A 25,927-nucleotide genomic window follows, 5' to 3' on the forward strand; every position below is an offset into this window, starting at 1 on the left:
TTTTCAACGTTTATTTATTTTTGGGACAGAGAGAGACAGAGCATGAATGGGGGAGGGGCAGAGAGAGAGGGAGACACAGAATCGGAAACAGGCTCCAGGCTCTGAGCCATCAGCCCAGAGCCCGACGCGGGGCTCGAACTCACGGACCGCGAGATCGTGACCTGGCTGAAGTCGGACGCTTAACCGACTGCGCCACCCAGGCGCCCCATATACCACATCTTCTTTATCCATTCATCCATCGATGGACATTTGGGCTCTTTCCATACTTTGGCTATTGTTGATAGTGCTGCTATAAACATTGGGGTGCATGTGTCCCTTCGAAACAGCACACCTGTATCCCTTGGATAAATGCCTGGTAGTGCCATTGCTGGGTCGTAGGGTATTTCTATTTTTAGTTTTTTGAGGAACCTCCATATTGTTTTCCAGAGTAGCTGCGCCAACTTGCATTGCCATCAGCAATGCAAAAGAGATCCTCTTTCTCCGCATCCTCGCCAACATCTGTTGTTGCCTGAGTTGTTAATGTTAGCCATTCTGACAGGTGTAAGGTGGTATCTCATTGTGGTTTTGATTTGTATTTCCCTGATGATGAGTGATGTTGAGCCTTTTTTCATGTGTCGGTTGGCCTTCTGGATGTCTTCTTTGGAGAAGTGTCTATTCATGTCTTTTGCCCATTTCTTCCCTGGATTCTTTGTTTTTTGGGTGTTGAGGTTGATAAGTTCTTTGTAGATTTTGGATACTAACCCTTTATCTGATATGTCATTTGCAAATATCTTCTCCCATTCTGTTGGTTGCCTTTTAGTTTTGCTGATTGTTTCCTTTGCTGTGCAGAAGCTTTTTATTTTGATGAGGTCCCAATAGTTCATTTTTGCTTTTGTTTCCCTTGCCTCTGGAGATGAGTTGAGTAAGAAGTTGCTGTGGGCAAGATCAAAGAGGTTTTTTTCTGTTTTTTCCTCGAGGATTTTGATGGCTTCCTGTCTTACATTGAGGTCTTTCATCCATTTTGAGTTTATTTTTGTGTATGGTGTAAGAAAGTGGTCCAAGTTCATTCTTCTGCATGTCGCTGTCCAGTTTTCTCAGAACCACTTGTTGAAGAGACTGTCTTTATTCCATTGGATATTCTGTCCTGCTTTGTCAAGATTAGTTGGCTATATGTGTGTGGGTCCATTTCTGGGTTCTCTATTCTGTTCCATTGATCTGAGTGTCTGTTCTTGTGCCAGTACCATACTGTCTTGATTATTACAGCTTTGTAGTATAGCTTAAAGTGTGGGATTGTGATGCCTCCTGCTTTGGTTTTCTTTTTCAAGATCATTTTGGCTATTCAGGGTTCCATACAAATTTTAGGATTATTTGTTCTAGCTCTGTGAAAAATGCCGGTGTTATTTTCATAGGGATTGCACTGAATATGTAGATTGCTTTGGGTAGTATCGACATTTTAATAATATTTGTTCTTCCTATCCAGGAGCATGGAATCTTTTTTCCTTTTTTTTGTGTCTTCTTCAATTTCTTTCATAAGCATTCTATAGTTTTCAGTGTATAGATTTTTCACCTCTTTGGTTAGATTTAAAAAAAAATTTTAACGTTTATTTATTACTGAGAGACAGAGAGACACAGAGCATGAGCAGGGGAGGGGTAGAGAGAGGGGAGACACAGAATCTGAAGTAGGCTCCAGGATCTGAGCTGTCAGCACACAGCCCGACGCAGGGCTCGAACTCATGAACTGTGAAAACATGACCTGAGCCGAAGTCGGTTGCCCAGCCAACTGAGCCACCCAGGCGCCCCTGGTTAGATTTATTCCTAGGTATTTTATTTTATTTTATTTTTTTGTGCAACTGGAAATGGGATCGATTCCTTGATTTCTCTTTCTGTCGCTTCATTGTTGGTGTATAGGAATGCAACCGATTTCTGTGCGTTGATTTTATATCCTGCAACTTTGCTGAATTCATGAATCAATTCTAGCAGTGTTTTGGTGGAATCTTTTGGGTTTTCCATATAGAGTATCATGTCATCTGCAAAGAGTGAAAGTTTGACCTCCTCCTGGCTGATTTGGATGCCTTTTATTTCTTTGTGTTGTCTGATTGCAGAGGCTAAGACTTCTAATACTATGTTGAATAACAGTGGCAAGAGTGGACATCCCTGTCTCGTTCCTGACCTTAGGGGGAAAGCTCTCAGTTTTTCCCCATTGAGGATGATGTTAGCATTGGGTCGTTCATATATGGTTTTTATGATCTGGAGGTATGCTCCTTCTATCCCTACTTTCTTGAGGGTTTTTTATCAAGAAAGGATGCTGTATTTTGTCAAATGCTTTCTCTGCATCTATTGAGAGGATCATATGGTTCTTGTCCTTTCTTTTACTGATGTGATGAATCACGTTAATTGTTTTGCAGATATTGAACCAGCCCTGCATCCCAGGTGTAAATCCCACTTGGTCGTGGTGAGTAATTTTTTTAATGTATTGTTGGAGCCGGTTGGCTAATATCTTGTTGAGGATTTTTGCATCCATGTTCATCAGGAAAATTGTCTATAGTTTTCCTTTTTAGTGGTGTCTCTGTCTGGTTTTGGAATCAAGGTAATGCTGGCCTCATAGAAAGAGTTTGGAATTTTCCTTCTGTTTCTATTTTTTGGAACAGCTTCAAGAGAATAGGTGTTAACTCTTCCTTAAATGTTTGGTAGAATTCCTCTGGAAAGCCATCTGGCCATGGACTCTTATTTTTTGGCAGATTTTTGATTACTAGTTTGATTTCCTTACTGGTTATGGGTCTGTTCATTTTTCTATTTCTTCCTGTTTCAGTTTTGGTAGTGTATATGTTTGTAGGAATTTGTCAATTTCTTCCAGATTGCCCATTTTATTGGCATATAATTGCTTGTAATATTATTATTGTTTTTATTTCTGCTGTGTTGGTTGTGATCTGTCCTCTTTCGTTCTTGATTTTGCTTATTTGGGTCCTTTCCTGTTTCTTTTTGATCAAAGTGGCTAGTGGTTTATCAATTTTGTTAATTCTTTCAAAGAACCAGCTTCTGGTTTCATTGAGCTTGGGGTTTTTGCAAGGGGAGTGGCAATTTGGCGCTGGCTTCTGGAGGTCTCACAAACTCCGCAGGCAAAAAGCTCACTCTGCTGGATGCCCAGAAGTCTGGCTTTTCTCAACACCAGAAGTGGCAACAACACGGAATGGATTTCTGACTTTAGTTGCTGCTGTTTGCAGCCCATACCCACATCCCATACTGTTGTGAATATGGATCAGGTGATGTGCGTTTCAGTGGCATTTATTAGCAACAGAGGCACTAGGACATCAGCCTTTGCAGTGTTGTAGGTCTTGTTCCACTTCATGAGTTGCTTGGGGATGAGGGTTTCTGTCTTTAGACGGAGGGATCCCAGACCAACATGCCATTTATAGATATTCATGTCCAGATGCAGAGGGAAAGGCACCATCCCACCTGACCTCATCTCGGTGGAGCTGCCCTTGAGACCCTGTGCCTGGGCCCCAGTGCTCCAACTCTGATGTCTGGCTGAGCCCCATGCAAATATACAGACCTCAGCTGGGAGTGGGGCCCCTCAAATTCTCCATCTTCCCATGGAACTCTTTGAAGCAGAGTTGAGAACTATATATTTGCCAGATCCTCAGTGGCTTCAGTAGTGTCACCATCTGAGACCATTGTTCGTTTTTCTGCTATTTCTCAACCTCCTGGATAAAATTTATGGAATATATCTGAAGCTCAATTTTATTTATTTATTTATTTATTTATTTATTTATTTATTTATTTATTCAAAATGTTTATTTCTTGAGAGAGAGAGAGAGACAGAGCCTGAGCAGGGGAGGGGCAGAGAGAGAGAGAGAGGGAAACACAGAATCCGAAGCAGGCTCCAGGCTCTGAGCTGTCAGCACAGACCCTGATGAGGGGCTGGAACCACCACGATTGCAAGATCATGACCTGAGCCGAAGTTGGATGCTCAACCGACTGAGCCACCCAGGCACCCCTGAAGCTCAGTTTTAAGTAAGACACCTGGGCTGTTATCCAGGTGATGCAAGTGAGAGATGGCCTTCTAGGTATGCCTTGGATACTGTGGTTACTGTTCAGTTACCCACTTCAGCTCTTCATGAGCCTCTTGTAATTGATTACTGGGGATCTTGATTACTGGGGATCTGGGGGCAGGGTACTGAGTAGACTGGAGGTTCAGGGGCTTGGGAACAGATTTGGGGTTCAGAAGAGAGTAATGTGAACCCACTGAACCAGCAAAAGGGGAAATTATCCCAAGCCTCAACTCAAGGTTTACTTCAGTTTTATTAAGCCACAGCAATGTCTACTAGAGTTCACTCTTGCCATGTAAATACAGATTAAATGTTGTTTTTTCAGTTATGTAAAAGTTTAGAACAATGTATTTTTAGGACATAATCTTGCTTTACCATTCCTGTAAGTTGCAAGTTTGGCTTCCCTTTGGAAATTGCACAGTGCTATTAAAAAATATATTGTAATCTTAAATTTTGTAACCACCTGTGTTATAATTGACATTCAATAAATTGCACATATTTAAAGTCAGGTGATTTTTATGAGTTTTGGCATATGCATACACCTGCAAAACCATCCCCATGATCCAGACAGTGAACATATGCATCACCCCCAACAGTTTTCTGCTGCCCCTTGGGAATCCCTGCCTCCCACCCACCCTTTCCACCAACCATCCCATTTCTAGGCAACCACTGTCTGCTTTCTGTGTGTATTTCCTAGAATTTTATATAAATGGAATCATACTGTATATATTTTTTCTCGTCTGGCTTCACTCACTCAGCATAATTACTTTTAGATTTATCCATGTTGTTGCTTTGATGTGTTAATTGCATAGCCCCATCTAGCAAGTCTTAAGTTTCCAATTTTACACTTTCATTCCTTCCTTCCGCTGAAGGCTCTGACAACTTTTACAATACACACACCCTTGGGAAAGGTAAAATTTAGGCATTATCAACCATCCAGGTGAAGATCTTGTCACAACCTTTTTCAGAGAATTGGTTTTGTTAGAGGTGTGATAGAGGTAAGGTGAAAAGAATAAGTCTCCTAGCAAAAGAGACATGTCCCTGAGGGAAGCCAACAAAGCAGGCAAGGGAGGCTCTGACTCCTGAAAACAAGTGTTTCCAGCCCCGCGAAGTTATATGTGTCTGCGAAGCACAATAAAAGGAAGCACAATAAAACAAGGTACGCCCATAGAGAGAGCTGGCTCCATACAGGGCTTTACTCAGTTAACTTTAGCTTGCCTGTCACAAAATTTTTCCATAGGCACTTGCCCTCATGTAGTTACTGTGAATACTTGCCTAGCCTCACCAGATCCCCTAACTTTATAATGCATCTTTTGTATAAATATATTTTGATAAATAAACTTGCTGGGTCATGTATGCATTTCATGTAAGGTCTCTTTTTAAAGCATGGATTTAAATTTTCTAGACTATAAAATATGGATGTTTCTTTACCTTCTAAATTAGGTACTTTATTTACAATGTTAAGATAGCCCCTGTCCATTTTGTAGAACCATAACTATCATTAAAAATTGTTGCATAAATATTTTCAAGAGCTCTGACTATAATCCTGAAGTGGTTTCTAACCATTGTGACAGGGAGGAGCTGATCACTGCTATAAACACGAATTCATGCATCCTAGCGGCCACTTTAGCCCTGAGAGACCAGTTCCAAAAGATGTGAAGCAACTCCTGAGTCCCATGGGTATATGGGGGTGAGGGTGGGTAGCAAATACCATAAAAAAGCAACAAGAACAAACCTTGATGAAAGTATTAGAACAGTCTTTTTTTTTCAAGAACAGTCATTTTTATTTTATTTCATTTCATTTCATTTCATTTCATTTCATTTCATTTCATTTCATTTCATTTCATTTATTTATTGAGAGAGAGAAAGAGGGGGGGAGAGAGAGAGAGAGAAAGAGAGAGAGAGAGAGACACAGAGAGAGAGAGAGAGAGAGAGAGAGTGAGTCCCAGGCAGACTCCATGCTTAGCACAGAGCCCAACACAGGGTTCAATCTCATGACCCTGGGATCATGACCTGAGCCAAAATCAAGAGTCAGACGCTCAACCAACTGAGCCACCCAGGTGCCCCTCATTTCTATTTTAAAGCACTTACCCTTGATCAGGGTGTCTTAGCCAAGGCTCTGTTGACATCTTGGGCAAGATTTTTCTTTGTTGTGGGGCCTGTACTGTGCCTTGTAGGGTGTTTAGTAGCTTCCCCAACCTCTACCCACTAGATGCCAGTAACACCTCCCTCGTTGTGACAGTCAAAAATGTCTCTAAATATTGAATATCCCCTGGGGGGCAGGATATTGCTGTCTGTTGAGAACCATTGCCTTATAGTGAAAGATTCTAAAATTTTAAATTTGAAAATAAAAAAGAGCTTTATTGAGATGTAATGCATAGACCACACAGCCTTTTAAAAGTGGTTTTTAGGGGTGCCTGCGTGGCTCAGTTGGTTAAGTGTTTGACTTCGGCTCAGGTCATGATCTCATGATCCATTAGTTTGAGCCCCATGTCAGGCTCTGTGCTGACAATTCAGAGCCTGGAACCTGCTTCAGATTCTGTGTCTCCCTCTCTCTCGCTGCCCCTCCCCTGCTCATGCTCTCTTTCCCTCAAAAATAAATAAAACATTAAAAAAATGTAAAAGTGGTTTTTAAATGTCTTTACAAGGTCAAGCAGCCGCTACCACAGTCTAATGTTAGAACAGTTTTGACCCCCCTAAAAGAAACCTCATGCCCATTAAAAGTCAGCCCTTATTCCTCACCACCCCAGGCAGCCACTAATCTATTTTCTGTTTCTATGGATTTGCCTATTCTGGACATTTCATTTAAGTGAAATCATACAATATGTGATTTTTGTGACTGGTTTCTCTCATGTAGCATAATGCTTTCAAGATTCACCGGCTTTTTAGCATGTATCAGGACTTCATTCCTTTTTAAGGATGAATAATATTCCATTGCACTGGTAAACCACATTTTGTTTATCCATTCATTCATCAATTGATGGACATTTGGCTTACGTCTACCTTTTGGCTATTATTAATAGGCTGCTATGCACATTTGTGCATGGACTTTTGTGTGGACATCTATTTTCATTTCTCTTGAATGAAAGGGATGGAATTACTGGGTCATATAAAACACCTTTAAAACAGTAAATTCTTTTTTTCAAGATATATCTTTTTTTTTTATTTTTAAATTTTTTTTTTCAACGTTTATTTATTTTTGGGACAGAGAGAGACAGAGCATGAACGGGGGAGGGGCAGAGAGAGAGGGAGACACAGAATTGGAAACAGGCTCCAGGCTCTGAGCCATCAGCCCAGAGCCCGACGCGGGGCTCGAACTCACGGACCGCGAGATCGTGACCTGGCTGAAGTTGGACGCTTAACCAACTGCGCCACCCAGGCGCCCCTTTTTCAAGATATATCTTAAGGCAAACCCAAAATACAAGATAAATTGAAATTCAGTGTTTGAAGGGAGGTTAGCTGGAGCTCCAGAACCCTGCCCAGGATGCCCCTTGACAACCCTGGTGGCCCTGAGATGTCTCCACAGAGCATGGGTGGGGGCAGAGAGGAGGTACAGGGCAGGGTTCCCGGGGACACAGCCTGCATTTCTGTGCTTCAGAGACTTACAGAACCTTCCAACAAATTAAAAAAAAAAAAAGAATGATTAGTAACTAAGCTCACAACTTTCATCAAGAAGGAGAAAAGCAGGGGTGCCTAGTTGGCTCAGTTGGTTAAACGTCTGACTCTTGGTTTCGGCTCAGGTTATGATCTCACAGTTCGTGAGTTCAAGCCCTGAGTTGGGCTCTGTGCTGGCAGTGTGGAGCCTGCTTGGGATTATCTCTCTCCCTCTCTCTCTGCTCCTACCACCCCTCTCAAAATAAATAAATGCATTTAAAAAAAAGAGAAAATCAGTCTCTTCCTCCATGCTGCCTGTGGAGGTGGCAGCTATCTCCTACTCAGCATCATGGCCACCCTTAGAACCCTTGTGAAGCCCAAGAGCATTAAAAAGAGGACCAAGAATTTCATTCAGCACCAGTCAGACCAATATGTGAAAATTATGTGCAACTGGCAGAAACCAGAGGCATTGACAATAGGGTGCACAGAAGATTCAAGGGCCAGATCTCGATGCCCAATATTGGTTATGGGACCAACAAGAAAACAAAGACTATGTTGTCCAGTGGCTTCTGGAAGTTTCTAGTCCACAATGTCAAGGAGCTTGAAGTGCTGCTGATATGCAACAAATCTTACTGTGCTGAGACTGCTCACAGTGTCTCCTTCAAGAAGAGGCAAAGCCATTGTGGAAAGAGCAGCCCAGTTGGCAATCAGAGTCACCGAGCCCAATGCTAGGCTGTACAGCAAAGAAAATGAATAGACAGCTTATGTGCATATTATATTTGTGTTAATAAAACCATAAAACTGAAAAAAAGGAGAAAACAGTTTGGCAATCACTGTGTGCTTGTTTGTGTCTAGGATACCTCCATGTTTAGTCTCCCATATTAAAGCTTTATTCTTCATCTCCTCCAGGCCCCATGTCTTGGCTTGCAATGTGTTTCCAGTTTGCTGTTTCCTGCCCAGGTCCAGTTCTATCATCTGGATCTCTACTTTTATTTCCTCACTCCATAATAATCACAGGTCCCTTAATTGGTCCCTCGGCAGTCTCCTTCTAGTTTTTCCTTCTCTGGCCTATCTAGTCTGCCCCAGCGAGGCGAGGCTTTGGAACAGCATTGCTGTGATTTGGTCTCCACCTTTTGGTCAACGACATGAATTCAAGTTAGTTCTGTTCTATTCTATTCTATTCTATTCTATTCTATTCTATTCTATTCTATTCTGTTCTATTCATTTATTTATTTATCATGCCCAGAATTTACTGTGCTGGGAATTCTGGAAGGGTTCCAGATATACATCAGAGTCCCTGTCTTTCATTCGGACAGATAAGGCAGTTACAGTAGTATGTGGTAAGAGCCATTGGAATGGCACAAACACAAAAATAGTTAGTGATCTTTTCTGGTGGGTGAGATTGTAGATGACTTTGCGAATGGGACAGCACTGAAGAACTGGTAGGAATTCTTTATATGGAGGTGTCAGTAGTAGGGCATCTGGTGGAGAGGATGGCATGAACGAGGGGATGGAACTAGGAAAGCACAGGTGATATAAGAGTCAAATAATTGAAGTAGATGAGTAATGGAAGATCAAGTAGCGCAGTTATGTAGACCAAAGAGAGTGGAAGGCTTTGAAAGCCAGGCCCAGGGGTTTGAAGTTTATGTAGTGGACATTGTAAAACAAGTGATGTGGGGTTTCTCTGCTATTTGTAGTTTTCCTGACCTATTGTTAAGAGATGCTATGATGCAGTTGAAAGGGTTTTGATGCAAGGCTTTGGGGAATCCATGAACTTCTGTCTTGAACTCTTTATGATTTCTTCCAGTTGCTTTATCTCTTTGGGCTGGGATTTCCTTGTCAATGAATCAAGGTGTATGGAACAAAATGATCTTCCAGCATCTCTCCTCCTGATTTTAAGCAGGGGCCAAGAAGCCCTGATGCTATTTGAAGAATTAGGATGTTGGGCTAAGGGCTGTGGAAAGATGGCAAGGATCATTTGTGGGATTTCCATGGAAAAATGAGTCCTATTTGGAAACACTGGAAAATAAGAAAATATTTGTTTATAATCAACCCAACTTTCCTCTTGCACCTATTTTTCCCTTTAGTGGCTTCCTTCCCACATTTAGTATAGAAGATTATAAAATTATTCAGAGATGAAGCACATGTGCTTTGCCTCATCTTTATATCCCTAGTGCATAGCACAGTGGCTGGCTCTTAGCCTCTCAGTAAGACTGCTATAATTTCTTCCAATTTCTATCAAAACCTGCTCTCCAGAAGGAAAAATGTAAGCAAATTCATACTAAGGTATAAATGGCTGATAAACATTTAAATTATGACACATATACTAATGGAAAAATTTCTTTTTTTAAATGTTTATTTTTGAAAGAGAGAGAGGGAGAGAGAGAGAATGAGCAGGAGAAGGGCAGAGACAGAGGGAAACACACAATCCAAAGCAGGCTCCAGGCTCCAAGCTGTCAGCACAGAGCCCAACGTGGGCCTCGAACCCATGAACTGTGAGATCATGACCTGAGCCGAAGTTGGATGCTCAACTGACTGAGCCACCCAGGCGCCCCTAGAAAATTTTCTTATAAGGAATGGGATAACCCTTTGCTAAAAACAAAATCCAGCTCTAATAGTGGCATACATAGAACTGAGGGAAGTTTCACAATGGTAGCAGTGACATTTCCTGCTGGGTTCCCAGTCACTATTATCCTTTTTTTTTTTTTCCCTAAACGGTCCCCTCAATTTCCACCTAGAGGCTAAATCTTGCCTTATTCTCTACAAATGATGTCTGTTCTCAGTGAAAATTTCAGGAGCTCTGTTTTAACATTCTGGGAGCTCAACATTGGGCTCTGCTTACTTCTAAATTGATTTCTTGGTCTTTATAGCCCATTTCACAGAACTGGGCTTTTGTCTTATTTCTTCAGCTTGGGTATTTGCCACAATGATGTATATCCTACCCTGGATGATCCCGGATTAGAGCTCTGTGCTTATCTCTTTCCTGTATGTCCTAATACCTTTCCCCACTGACTACCCATGGAATCAAGTTTTGGCTTCCATAGCCAGTCCAGTGCCCACAGTTTTGCCCCCTGTTGTAAGATGCACCTGAGGCTGACTGACAACTTGCTTAGGCTTCCAAGAATCACCATTTATATGTAGCCTGCTCTTTGATACTCTGCCACCATATGCTGAGAGCTAGCCAGAATTTTTGGCACTTAAACTGGATCTTCCTCTGCCACCTCACTCAACTCACCTAACTACTGACCTGGACTGCCCTCTGTCATTTGTTCCCATAGCTCCTGGGTGTTACATCCATCCTGTCTGCACATCTGAAGATGAGCCAGCTCCCTTATGAGAAGGGTTTAGTGAGTGTACTTCTAGGTTATGGCTTGTCTCAATTGAACTTATGTCGCCATGTCCTGGAAGATGGCAAACAAGGGCCCATTTATCTGGAGCTCCTGATGCCAGACCCTGGAGATAATAGCCTATCCTGCCAGGTTATAAAGAAAGCCACATGGCTAACATCTTCCTGTGGGAGTCACCCAGGCAACTGAGGCTGCCTTGTTGCCGAGATAACAGTTTTCCATATGGATACTTTTCTCTAGTTGGACACTTTTTACTTTATTCAGATCTGGTTTATATTTCTCTAAAATTCTCTTCCTTGACACATAGGAAAGTAGACTTAACTTCTGACTATGATCTTCCATATCTGCCTCCTCATGTTATATGCTTATTGCATTCAGCTTAAACAGAAATGAATTTGATTGGCAAAGGGACCATTTATCTGCACAAAGAAGGTAGATTATTTTATGGTATAATTTCAGGCATTCACAGGAAATTTGTATACCCAAACATTACATTGATGTTAACTGCACCATTATTATTTCCATCTAAGCCCTTCAATGGATGTAGCTCAGTTTTTATCCTATGTTTTCAAAGACTCAGAGTGACTTATATAGAAGGAAATAGAAACAAGGTAAAAAACTATAGTTAGTAATTATTATGACTACTGTCCTTTTGGATTCTCCCTATCATACATCAATGTTTTTAGAGGAATTATTGGCTTGCACAATTGGGAAATGCAGGTTCTATGCTTTGAGGCACAGCTGGATCTAGGGATTCAAATAACATTATCAGGGTTCCCCCATGTTATCTTCCTTGGTAGACAAAAAAAGTTCTCCAAGAGGACTCTGGTTGGCTGATTTGTGTAACGTGACTTTTTTTTATCCAAATACTATGCCTAAGAGGGAGGTTGATGTGGATTGGCCAGCTTAGGTCACAGGAGGCCCAGCCTAATGGTCAGAAGGGGCAGACTTCTTTTGGGGGATATATTTCTTAATTTTTTTTGTTTTGAAATAATTATAGACTTGCAGGATATCGCAAAAATAGTACAACTTCATCCTCACCCATCTTCTCCCAGTGGTGACATCTTACATAGCTGTAGTATAATATCAACACTAGGAAACTGACACTGATGCATTACTGTTAATTAGACTATATACCTCATTCAGTGTTTACCATTAAAAAAACTGCATTTGTGTGTGTGTGTGTGTGTGTGTGTGTGTGTGTGTGTGTGTGTGTAGTTTTATGCCACTGCCACAATCAAGCTCCAGAACTGGTCCATTACCACCGAAGAACATCCTCATGTTACATCTTTGTATTCACTTTACCATGAACCCTTCTTCAGACTGGCTAAACCATCCTACATTCACACCAGCAATGTATGGGGATTCCACTTCTCTGTGTCCTCACCAGTATTTGGTATTTATCACTATTCATTTATTTCAACTAATAGGTGCTTAGTGATATCACATCGTGGTCTTAATTTACATTTCTGTAATGGCCAGTCATGTTGACCATCTTTTCAGATACTTATTTGCCATCCATGTCTCCTTCTTGGTGAAATGTATGTTCCTGTCTTTTGCCCAGTCTCTAGTTGGATTATTTGCTTTTTTATTGTTGTGCTCTTAGAGTTTTTTTGTATATCCTAGATATAAGGCCTTTGTCAGATACGGGGCTGGCAAATATTTTCCCCCAGTTTGTAACTTGTCTTTGCATCTTTTTGACAGGGTCAATGGAACAAATGTCTTTAATTTTGATAAAGTCCAGTTCATCCACTTTTCCTTTTAAGGATTGTACTCTTGGTGTCAAGCCTAAGAACTCTTTACTGAGTCCTAGATCCTAAAGATTTTTTTCCCTATGTTTTGTTTCTAAAGCCAGTTTCACATTTTACATTAACTCCATGACCCATTTTCAGTTAATTGTACAAAGTTTGAGGTTTAGGTCAAGGTTCTTTTTTTTTTTTTTTTTTTTTTTTGCTTATGGCTATCCAACTGCTCCAGCACCATTTGTTGAAAAGGCTATCCTTCCTCCATTGGATCCATTCTATTCTTTTCACATCTTTGTGAAAAACCAGTTGGGTGTGGGAGCACCTGGGTGGCTCAGTTGGTTGAGCGTCCGACTTCAGCTCAGGTCATGATCTCCCGGTTTGTGGGTTTGAGCTCCACGTGGGGCTCACTGCTGTCGGCATGGAGCCTGCTTTGGATCCTCTGTCTCCCTCTCTCTCTACCCCTCCCCTGCTTGTACTATCTCTCTCAAAAATAAATAACCACTAAAAACAACAGTTGGGGATGCCTGGGTGGCTCAGTCAGTTGAGCATCTGACATCAGCTCAGGTCATGATGTCACGGCTCATGAGTTCAAGTCCCACGTTGGGCTCTGTGCTGACCGCTCAGAGCCTGGAGCCTGCTTCAGATTCTGTCTCTATCTCTGCCTGCCCCTCCCCCACTCATGCTCTGTCTGTCAAAAATAAATAAACATTTAAAAAATTAAAAAATAAGAAAATAAATAAGAAATATCAGTATAATAACACCACCGATAAATAGAGGTAAATAATTTAAGGAAATAGTTAAAAGGGTTGAATGTGGTTGCCTCTGGGGAATGAGAATGAAGGATGGATAAGGGCAGAACAAAAAACTGTGTTTTTAAAAGTCTTAGAAAGTATCACCAGACTTTTAGAACTTTATAACTATATTGCTTGATAGAAATATAATTAGTAAATCTAAAATTTACAAATAATTATTTTTTATTTCAGTTTTCATCAACTCTGACCACTGGAATTTTCTAGAGAACTTTTTAAAATATCAATTTTCAAGCCCACCTTATACCAATCCAGCTGGGTCTGGGCTTCAGGCATCAACATTCAAAACTTATTTCACAGGTTATTTGAATGTGTTTCTGGGGTTGGGGATGGCTGGTTAGAACATATATTATCAGTAGACTTTTGCGGCAGTGAGAAAGGTAAAACATGAAGCTCTTACCATCTTAAAGTCAACCAGCTAATTGGAGATTGGTGGATCAGACACTTTTGGAAGGCCCTGCTTGAGAGAAATCAAACACAGGCTAAATATTTATAGATGGTGAAACAGAGAGAGCTAAAGGAAGAGAGTTTAGGAACTTCTAGGTCTACCTCATGTGATTAAAACTAACAAGAGGCTATGACAATTTATATTTTCTGAGTGCATAGAGAGAATAAAAGCAGAAGGGAAAGAAGAAAACATAACTCCTAAATTTAGAATCATAGCATTTTAAAAACTGTACAATTCAGTGTTTTTTAGTATATTCACAGAGTTGTACAACCATCACTACTAACTGATTCTAGAACATTTTCATCATTTCCCAAAGAAACTGTGTACCCATTAGCAGTCATTCCCTATTCCCACCTCCTCCCAGGCCCTGGTAACCACTAACATATTTTCTGTCTCTATGGATTTGCTTCTTTTGACCATTTCATATAAACAGGATTGTACACTATGTAGCCTTTTGTGTCTGGCTTCCTTCACTTTGCATAACGTTTTCAAGGTTCAACCATGTTGTACCATATATTAGTACTTCATTATGGCTGAATAATATTTCATTGCATTGATATACCACATGTTGTTTATCCATTCATTGGCTGATGGACGTTTAGTCTATTTCCATTTTTGGTGACTGTGAATAATGCTGCTGTGAACATTCATGTACAAGTCTTTTATGCAGACATATGTTTTCATTTGTCTTGGGTATATACCAGAGAGTGGGATGCTGGGTCAAATGGCAGTTCTGTGTTCAAATTTTTGAGGAACTGCTCTGCTAAACTGTTTTCTACTGCAGCTGCACCATTTTACATTCCCACCAGCAATTTATGAGGGTTCCCATTTCTCTACCTCTTTTGTTGACACTTGTTATCTGTGTTTTAAATTACTGCCATCCTAGTGGATATGAAGTGGTATCTCGTTGTGGTTTTTATTTGCATTTCCCCTGATTACTAAGGATGTTGGGCACCTCTTCATGTGCTTGTTGGTCATTTGTGTATCTTCTTTAGAGAAATGTCTATGCAGGTCCTTTGCCAAATGACCATCTCTGTTGCAACCTGCTAGGCAGGTCAAACTACAACCTCTGCTGCAATTGGTCCCAAACCATCAGGATTTCATCAATGACTGCCAGCTTCCCTGTTTTTGACTCCAGCTTTCAAGTCAGCACTCACCAGAGAAAGCCCAATCTGCTTCACAAGCCAATCACATAAGATGACCTGCTTCTTGGGGTGCCTGGGTGGCTCAGTAGGTTGAGTGTCTGACTCTTGATTTCAGCTCAGGTCATGATCTCATGGTTTGTGAGTTCGAGCCCCGTGTCTGGCTCCATGCCGACAGTGCAGAGCCTGCTTGGGATTCTCTCTCTTTTTCTCTCTCTGCTCTTCCTTGCTCATGCACTCTCTCTCTCTCAAAATAAACAAATAAACTTTAACAAGATACCCTGCTTCTTATTAGCCCACCTCCAGCTTTTCCTGCCAACAGCCTCCAATCAGACCTGAGAGACTTAATATGCAAATGGACAATGACCAGACACATATATAAATAGAACTTTGCCCCACAATCTGTAGCAACCTGCGAAGGAAACCAGCCCCTTATCTACAATAAATAACCCAGGAAGCCAGTCTGCTATAAATCAGATTTGCATCTCTAGTGACAATCCAGGAAACTAAACAATAACTTCTGTAACAACCAGCCCCAAATGGCCAGGACTTGATTAATAACTGGCAAGCCTCCTTCATTTTTTAAAATATTTATTTATTTTTGAGAGAGAGACAGAGCATGAGCGGGGGGGGGGGGGGGGAGGGGGCCGGGAAAGAGAGAGAGTGAGACACAGAATCTGAAACAGGCTCCAGGCTCTGAGCTGTCAGCACAGAGCCCAACGTGGGGCTTGAACCCATGAACCATGAGATTATGACCTGAGCTGAAGTCAGATACTTAACCGACTGAGCCACCCAGGCACCCCAAGCCACCTTCATTTTTGTCCCTGCTTCCAAATTAGCACCAATGGGAGAAGGCTAAATATGTTCCCCTAACCAATCACCCAGGATGCCCCGCTTCTAGTTAGCCTGCCTCCCCATGCCAGTGGCCTCCAATCAGGGCACACCTGAAGCCTTTCCTTTCTTTACTATAAAGCTTTCCCTGTCTGCCTTTGAGTCTCTGCCAAAAAGCAAGTGACAGTGTCTGACACCTTTGCCAGCACAAGCTCAGAATAAATGGCCTTTGCTTTTCTCATTTGGTCTGTCTTCATTTATTTCCACAGGGCATACCTAAAGTCTTTCCTTTTTTTTTTTTTTAACTATAAAACTTTCCCACTCCCCTGCCTGCCTTTGAATCTCTACCAAACATAACTGATGACAGCTGACTCTCTTGCTACAGCAAGCTCTGAATAAATCGCCTGTTTTTGTTCTCATTTGGGTGGTTTTCGTTTATTTTCACAGTAGGGTTGCCAGATAAAATATAGGATACCCTGTGAAATTTGAATTTCAGATAAACAACAAACAATTTTTAGCATAACTGTGTCCCAAATATTGCATAACTGTGATTTGCTAAATCTAGAACCCTAAGCATATGTAAAAACGTAACTCCACACAGAATTCTCAGAGAGGAGCATCTTAACACAAGGCAGCTGAATAATTTTTGCTCAGCGGAGCCCTCTGGTTTGTTAAATGCCAATTAAATGACATTTCTATTTTCTGTTTTGTTGTGTTTCCATACCAGAAAAGAGCTTATCCTCCAATCAGTACATGCTTTGATTTGCCTTTATCAAGCTGGGAGACTTTCAAGTTACTGTCTGGTTTTCAGCCTCAGGCAATACAAGGCATTTTCTTCTAAAAGTCCTTTGCTCCATGTGTGTTAATTAGAGTTGTTTCCACGGTCTCTGCTGCCAGTCTCCTCTGCTCTTCAGTGCGGGTAATGTCGAGTTGGTTGCCCAAGTCCCTAGAGGTTCACGCAGCCTTCATCGCTGATTTATTTTTGTCCCAACCAGATGGCTCTAGGTTCCTGTGACTGCACGTACAGGAGTCTTTTGGATTATCCTGTTTTTCTTTCCCAGTGCCCAAGGTAAGGGTCGATCTTCAAGAAGCTCATTTCTCAGTAAGATAAGTTATTCACCATCGCTGCTGCCCGGACACTGTAACCAAAGTTATTAGATTTAATATGTTTTCATAAACTCCATAGAAAAAGTGGAAGGGCAGCAGCTGACCTGGCTCGGCAGAGAGGAAGGGGACTCTATAGGCGGCACCAGAGGCTCGACTGAGCCCTTCTTCACCTTTAAGGAGGTGGACATGAAAAAGATAAGCAGACTATCTTTAATGAAAGTAATACATGCGCAAAGTTTAAAGAAACAATAAATCAAAAGTGACACATGCAATATTTCACTGTGAGATTAAGGAATTCATCCAAAGGGAACACTAGGCTTTTATTAAAAAATAATCTCCATACATTCCCACACAATGAAAGCTCTCTTACATCAGCCCAGGATCAAGCTGAATATGCTCTGGTTAGTTTAGGTTTTGAAAACTTGAAAAACATGCAGGAAGCCACCCAATATAAGATTTGTGGCTTTTATTATTTTATTTTATTATTTTATTTTATTTTGAGAGAAAGAGCGGGAACAAGTGAGAGAGAGAGAGAGAAAGAGAGAGAGAGAGAGGAAGGGAGAAAAAAAGAGAGGGAGGGAGGGAAGCTGGCTCACCTGGGGCTTGTGTTTTTTTACCCGAAGCTGGGCTGGAGCTCACCAGAAGCGGGCTCATGCTCACCCGATGCAGGACTTGAACTCACCAACTGTGACACCATGACCTGAGCTGAAGTCAGATGCTTAACAACTGAGTCACCCAGGTGCCCCAGATTTGTGGCATTTAAACTTACACACATGCATGTGTGCACGTGCACACCAGAACACATATAATCCAGGAATTATGAATTACTATTGTCAGGGGTTTCAGTAACCAAAAATGTTTACTGTTCAAAATGCTGAAGGACTCACAATACAGATTGTCAGATGACTGGTTCTCATTCCTAGATGGGTTCCTCTTATGGCCTACCCGCAGTGCAGAAGCCAAGTGGACTCTGGAACAGCAGGGGGAGCTACTTGGCCTTTATCCTGGAGAAACCGAATCAAGAATTCCTGATTTTGGGGGTCTAGCTAGACTACTCTGTGCCTTGTTTTGGCTGGCCTTAGGAAACTCAAAGGCTAATAGTGTGCTTGCCTCATAAGCCAATTAGAGACTTTTGCCTACAAAAGCAGTTATGACACACTGCTGTCTGTGAAGAGTGCTGTATAAAGGCAAAAAAATGTGCATTGAATGACTCTGGAAGTACTTTCCTAATTTAATCTAGACTTTGAAACTGAGAAAGGCAGTGGCAGATGAGTTCTGCGTGTGTTTGGGGGTGGGGGTGGGGAGGGAGATAGGGTACATTCAGAGTAAATAAAAGTACAAGCCAGAAAGAGCAAGAAATGTTTATGAAATTGGGAGTAAAGTGGGTGTTTTCCAGCATGGTTGTAAGAGGGGATATGAGAGAATGAAGAATAGAAAGGCAATGTCAACTACAGTGAACAAAAATCACAATAACAACTACTATAAATAAATTTCCTGCTTTGGATTTGTGAAGTGCTTCTCACCAATTACCACATATAAAGTACATAACTTTCTGAAGTGGGTATTGTAATTCTTATTTTATAGGTGAGGAAACTGAGGCACAAAGTGCTTATATCACTCAACGTTTCAACCTAGGGTACTGACCTGTAACACATCATCTTGAGTAACTCTGTTGGGCACCAGAAGGATTATCTGGTCAGTCTGACTCTGCTCTTCCACACCTTCATGCCTTCTTGCATTAAGTATCGTCACCCTCCTTTGCCCTTCCGCAGTTTATTCATATTGTTAAGTTCCACCATGGCCATATTCTTGAAGTATTGTTTCATGTGTATTATATCTCCACAACTCATATTGTTTCTTTAAAGGAAGGGATCTTGTCTGTCCTTTCGTATCTTCCCCAGCACAGGAGCTTAACACACACAATGGTTAATTGATTGATTAGGATTCCACTAAGCATTTCACGTAAGTTCCTTTCTACTTGTAACACTTCTTTGAGTGCCTGATTGAACACCTTCATCATCAACTTCACCTGGGAAGGCAGCTTTTCTGCACCTGTGCAGGATGCAGTGCTGGGCACTGGAACTTTGGTGATCTCACTCAGTTTTCTCTAGGTGTGTGTTGTATATTCCCATTTTTCAAGATAAGGAAACTGAGGCTGATAGAGGTTAGGTAATGTGTGCAAGTGCTCGAGTAAGCAGTTGGTTAGGTTTTAACAGGATGCTTGGAGGCTGACAAAGGGAGAGTCATGGCAAGCTGTAGGGAAAGTTAGAGGCCTGTCCTGGCAGCTGCAAAAACAAAGCTACAACAAACTGGATCAAACCACACAGGACCAACACACAGAAAGCCAGAGATCTTGACCAAATATTGGAGAAGAGGCATGAAACCGTGTGCCTAAGATATCCCATCCCCAAGTAATAAATACTCTTTTATCTCTGCAGAAAGGGATTCTCTATGCCTTTAAGCCCAGCTCGTATCCTTATGATTATTTTATTTTTTTATTTAAATTTTTTAAATGTTTATTTATTTTTGAGAGAGAGAGACAGTGAGAACCAGGGATGGGGAGGGAGACACAGAATCTGAAACAGGCTCCAGGCTCTGAGCTGTCAGAACAGAGCTTGATGGGGACCCCGAACCCATGAAGAGTGAGATCATGACCTGAGCCGAAGTCAGATGGTTAACCAACTGAACCACCCAGGTGCCCCAAATGATTGTTGTTTTAAATTGTAGTTCAGACGGGGCGCCTGCGTGGCTCAGTTGGTTAATCATCTGACGTTGGCTCAGGCCATGATCTGATGGTTCATGGGATCCAGCCCCTCGTCGGGCTCTGTGCTGACATCTCAGAGCCTGGAGCCTGCTTCAGATTCTGTGTCTCCCTCTCTCTCTCTCTCAAATATAAATAAAAACATTAAAAAAATTGAAATCGTGGTTCAGGCACATCACTTACATCTGTTTTGATTAGATCTCTGGCTGTGATGTCTTCTTGTTCTACTGGGGTGAATTCTTCCATCTTGTCATTTTGTCTAGGTCACTGTTTTGTTTGTATGTATGTCTGTGTGTGTGTGTGTGTGTGTGTGTGTGTGCGCGCGCGCACGTGCGTGTGTGCGTTAGGAAAGCCTGTTCCATTTCCTGCTCCTGAGAGTAATGGCTGCTCCTGAGAGTAAGAAGAGGTCCTACACTGTCCAGGGCCTGTTGCTTCAGGAAGTGCTTCAGAGTGTGCACTTTTGTTTTGGTTGGTCAGTGCTCTGCAGAGTGTCTCCTTGCCTGCAGTGGGAAGTGTTTGGACCTTGTCCTGTGTGTGGTATTTTAACTAGTGTGCTTTGGTCTGCTTGTTAAACGAAGCCTGATCTTATTTCCACTAGAGCTGAAGCTCTGCAGCGCTCTATGGTCAGCGGACTTGGTGCATGTGCGGGTTTGGTGCTGGTCTTGTGGGCAAGGATCCTGCTGCACTGCTTCTCATGTGGACTTGCCCTAGTAAAGATGCACATGAAAGGCACAGGGGGTTGGAACTTGGTGTAAGTGGCTCCAGCCTCCACTGGGGGTGATGTGTTGCTCACTGATGTCTGTCAGTGCTGATGGGGGGGGGGGCAGAGGGGGCAGGCATGGGAATGGCCTCACCGCACTCTCTTGTCCCCAGAGTGTGGAGTTCGTGCCTGCTGCTATTCAGGAAGCCCTCAGAGCAGAGCAAACAATCTCCCCTGTTGTGTCTACAGCTTCCATCAGATCCCTGCCTTCACCCTTTCTGTGTCTGGTGCCTGCCAGGTGGCACAGTACTCCTGTGTGTTATCTCAGGTTCATGGTTGGGTTTCAAAACTACAAATTTTAGGGACCTGGTGCAGCACAGACCCATGCTGGTCCTCTGGGTGAGGGTCTCATCATGCTGCTGGTTTGCCCCAGAAAAGCAGTTGCACGATTGTGCAGGGTCCTTGAGTTTATGGTAAGGACCATCGAAAAGCTGGCACCAAGGTTTGCTGCTCTCAGTGGGTGTCTCTGTTCCTACGCTAACGAATGAGGCATCACATTGGTGCCTACCTGCTCTTCCCTGCTACACCCCCACACCAAGAGGCTTTGTCACCTCTCCCAAATGCACTCCAAGAAGGAGAACTGTCTCTCCCAGTGCGACCCAGGGGATCCTCAAATCATGCTTTCTGCTCCTGGGACTCCATCCTCCTTTCCTACCGGAGCACCACTGTGCCCCCAGGCTCCACCCAGCAGTGGTGCAGACTTCTAAATCTTCACACTTTGAGTTCTGTTGCTTGTAAAAATGATAATCAGCCTCTCTAGTTTTCCCAGTCAGTGGTTTGGGGAAATGTTCTCTTGTGCAATCCCCTGTGCACTGTTTTCTCTCTGTTTCTCTCTCTCTCTCTCCTTTCACTGAGATCAAAGCTCCCTTCCCTCTGCAGCACCCACAGTTCTTTTCTCCCCGGAGCATGCCTCAGCACCTCTTACCTTCCACAATGTGGCTTCTTTTCTCCCTCTAGTTTTGCAGTTTGTTCTCCCAGCATTCCTATTGATTTCTTGGGTGTTCAGAATGATTTGATATTTATCTATCTGTGTTCAAGGGATGAGGGACAAGCATAGGAAGTCCCCCTACTGCTCTGCCATCTTAGCTCCTCTTTCCTTAATTCATTTTAATAGACTTTCCCACTTGCAGCACTCAACCATTGTGTCTGGTCTTTCCTTGCATTCTTTCTTACAAGACCAAGAGCCTTTGATGATATCCCAGGGATGAGCTGGATGAAGGCCTCAGGGCCCAGGGATCTCCCCCATCCATCTGGCAACAAAATAATAACCCAGAGACATATTGTTAATTATTATCACACTGATTTGCTTGGATGCAAAACACTAATAATAGATTGATTTTATCTAACTTTGGGTTTATCTACAAGAAAGATGAGAGAGGAAAGAAGGAAAACCACAGCCATATTTGGAAATGGTGAACATTGCTTTCCTCTTGTTGGGTGAGCTGGCAACCAGCAAATGGTCAATTGGCCCTTGGGCAGCAGCTTGGCTCCTTAAGGAAAATGAGTTTAGATGTTTATGGATTCCCAGATGACCTTGGGAATTTAACTCTGGGCAATGTGTGATAGGCTGTGTTTGTGCTACATCTGTCACTGTCTTCTTCAACTACCCCTCTCAGTCACTCAGCACCCAGCCAGGTTCCTTCTGATGATGATTATGAGTTAACCATTGCTTTGGGATCATGACTATGCAGCAGCATTTAAGAACCTGGCTGTTAGATGGTGAAGGAGAGCAAAAAGCCTAAGGACAATAGCAAGTAAACTTGGAATCCACTGCATGTCCAATTTCTTAGTTTGCCTAAACCCAACCAGGAGAGCAATTACAAGGATTAATTAGGTCAATATTAGCTACACAAGTGGGTTTTTAGTTAACTGATTGTTCCGCTTCTCCTAAGGTATTTATTTGGTACAATAAGATGTGTTACCTATTGCCCAGACTCCACTTAGGCTGGCGAGCAAATAAAACTTCTGTCTGGTAAATTTATGCTCATCTATTATACTTCTAATGCTTGAGCTATTTCTTTTGCTGTTTGAGCCAGAGTCTGGTATAAATTATGGATAACATGATCTAGTTCAGGAACTCCTAGCCAGAGTATAAATCCTTGCACCAATCAGTGAAAGTGTCTTGGATACTTCCTGGTAAGGGAATATATCAAAATATTAATAAAATGAGAGCACAGGGAAGTTCAGTTTTGAATGCTTGGAAAGACTGAATGACTATACCCAAAGTGTGGGGCATATTTTAATGTGGCAAACATAGGAAATCCATCTGATTATACCAAGAAGATCTCAGGGCTGCACACTGAAGAGGCACAAATGTATTGTTTATGGTATTGCTGATACTGCCTTTCATGTACTTATGAGTGCATACCCGGGAGTTTAAATGCAGTACTTACAGTTCAAAGGACCTGAAAGGGTCCTTTCCAATGTAGTTCTAAGGCAGAGTTTCACTGGTGTCTGTCTCTTCTCAGTAACCCCAGTCTCCCCAAAACAAATCATGTAAAGGTGTATCTGGGGTATTCTCTTTGCACCTGGTGAGCATAGGATGTCATTTTTGACAATATTTGATAAGCTTATGGGTCCTCCTGGAATCATTTCATATGAGGACCTCTGAGGATTTTGAGATGAGGATTGCATTATCATTACAGCTAATGGTTAGATTTCAAGTCAGGGCACATTAATCTTTTGTAGAAATTTTGATGATTTTGATTTTTAAAAGATCATTCCTTCATTCAATTCTGACATAGTTTTACAGGTCAGTATGGACAAGGAAGTTTTTACTTTAATGAAGTACCTTACACAGTTTTTTAAGTATTTCACCTATAAAGTGAGATTCTTTTTTTTTAAATTTTTTAATGTTTATTTATTTTTGAGAGAGACAGAGACAGAATGCAAGTGGGTTAGGGGCAGAGAGAGGGAGACACAGAATCTGGAACAGGCTCCAGGCTCCAAGCTGTCAGCACAGAGCCCGACACGGGGCTTGAACTCGCAAGCCATGAGATCATGACCTGAGCCGAAGTCAGCCGCTCAACCGACTGAGCTACCCAGGTGCCCCTAAGGTGAGATTCTTTAGCACTGGCGAGTAATGAATATATTATCCAGGCGGGAAAACCAAAATCTATCTATTATTAGTATTTGTCTGTTTGTTTGTTTTGGCAACATAGTATTAGCTTTTTATCAGGGGAAGACTTCCATCCAAGCATAAAACTAACAAACCATTACTAAAGTGTTGTAGGATGGAAAACTTTTCCTCTACCGTTATATATTCATTGAATGGGGCTTGTGAATTAAGCTAACAAAAGACAGATTAGCAAGAGAAGAACCAGTGGTTTTTTTTTTTTTTTACATGTGCAGTGTATATACATGCAGAAGTGCTTAGTGATAAGTAACTCAGAAGGGTGGTTAGAATTGGGAGGCTTACATACCTAACTTAGTAGGGAAAGGGAGAGGGAAAAAGGCTCTTATAAGAAGAACAAATAGGTTTCTTTAGGAATGACAAATGGGTGTTAGGAGAATAAATGGGATATAAGAAAGTTTGTGATGTTTGTTTATGCAGATGCAAGTGGTCTTTCCCTCTTCTTCATGGCCATGAAACTTCTTAGGAAAGGGAATTTATGCTAGGTTTATTTCTGGTCTCTCTCCTGGGAGGAAATCTGAAGAGGGAATTTATGGCAGCCTCATTTCCCAGAAGTTGCTGCTTTGAGTCAGATAATGGAAGCTCTGTGAGAAATTCTTTCTACATCTGTTAATTCTCAATTGCCTTCAGCTCAAAATAATTTTTATGCCAAAGTGGCAGATTTTGGGGTGGCATATTCTAATCCCCTTCAGTGTTTTTCAAAATTTTGTTTTTGGGCTGAAGGGTAGCAGAATATGCCACCCTAAAATATGCCTCTTTGGCATGAAGATTATTTTGAGTTGATTTTTTTTTAATAAAAAGAAGACACAGAGGAATCTCTGAAAACAGAGTTGAAGTTACTTTTTTGTAAGGGAAATTTAGATTTGTAAAGGAAATCTCCATTTGTAAGGGTGTCTCCCTCTTTGTACCAGGAAGAAAATGATGACTACAATTTAAGAAACTCATCATTAGAGACTATGCCTGACTTAAATCTGTATAACATCCTTACTGTATTTTTCCTGGTAACCTTCCATAACTGCTCCCTCCCAACACCTTTCTTTTGTCATTAGCTGAAGATGGAATTTAAGCTGGTGGGTTGGACCATTTTGGGAAATTTTACTGTTTTTCTGGGTATCTCCCATGTATATGTGAGGCATACATATTATTAAACTTCTGTTTGTTTTTCTCTTATTAGTCTTTCTTTTATTACAGGGAGGTCTCAGTCAAGAATCTAGAAGAGCAGAGGGAAAATTATTTTTCCTCCCCTACAGAACAATTGAGTAAAACCCATTTGCAAATGTTCAAATGGTTTTTGAGGCAAGTGTTCTGAGTTTTGCTTTTCTTCATAGGTTTTCCTTGGTTATGATAATGACAGGGCAAGATTTGGCCATCTTTCTTTTATTTAAATTTTTGAATGTTTTATTTATTTTTGAAAGAGAGAGAGAGAGAGCGTGAGCAGGGGAGGGAGAAAGAGGGAGACACAGAATCCAAAGACAGGCTTCAGGCTCTGAGCTCTCAGCATAGAGCCTGACACAGGGCTCGAACCCACCAACTGTGAGATCATGACCTGAGCCGAAGTCAGAGGCTTAACCGACTGAGCCACCCAGGCACCCGATTTGGCCATCTTTCTGGAGTGAAATTTCCTTACCAATATTTTTGTAAAATTTGAACCACTGTATCGTTACTATTGTGAACAATTTCACAGAGAAAACAAAAAATGTCTGGAGATGGTCTCTGGAAACATTAACCAGCCATCTTGGCAACATCAATGCCTATCATTGTGATGAGGGATAGAAGCAGAAAAATGTTCACTTTTAGCCTGGAAGGCTGACCTATATATAGTCTGCATAGTTCCGATAAGGATCAAATACATGCTGGTTGCTGCATTCCTAAAGGATCTCATGACTGCCTGTAAATCTCACCAATAGTTAACATCAAACTGAATGATAAGCACCAGAGAAATCTTGTGAAAGTAGTTTTATGAGTAGAAGTTCGAAGAAAACCTTTATGATCTAATACTCCCTGCACGTTCTCTCCCCCTTGAGCATGAAGCATATAACCACAAGCTTCATACAACAAAAGTGTAGCTCTTTCTGCGTATTGGTTCTGTTCCCATCCTACTTAAATAAACTTACTAAGTTGCATGTCAAAACATCTCAAGAATTCTTTCTTAACCATTATGCTCAACTATCCTGCAACAATTGTACACATGATAGTTTTGAGATAGCCACTATTTCTTTTCTTCT

The 25,927-nt window shown here is 41.7% G+C and overlaps 1 long non-coding RNA gene across 4 annotated transcripts in view; it reads left to right on the top strand.

The window, feature by feature from the left end:
• LOC121025923 (uncharacterized) overlaps positions 1 to 25,927 on the top strand; it is a 152,358-nt gene that overhangs the window by 9,207 nt on the left and 117,224 nt on the right. For 2 of the 4 annotated variants that reach the window (XR_005788188.1, XR_005788193.1), the window contains exon 2: positions 2,385 to 2,431. The exons of the other annotated variants lie outside the window; for them this stretch is intronic. This is a non-coding gene — a long non-coding RNA (uncharacterized LOC121025923). The remainder of the gene's footprint in view (positions 1 to 2,384; positions 2,432 to 25,927) is intronic. 4 annotated transcript variants of the gene reach the window in all.

The sequence above is a fragment of the Herpailurus yagouaroundi genome, unplaced genomic scaffold, assembly GCF_014898765.1.
Source record: "Herpailurus yagouaroundi ecotype Mexico unplaced genomic scaffold, PumYag 67793, whole genome shotgun sequence".
In the NCBI taxonomy this organism is placed as follows: domain Eukaryota; kingdom Metazoa; phylum Chordata; class Mammalia; order Carnivora; family Felidae; genus Herpailurus; species Herpailurus yagouaroundi.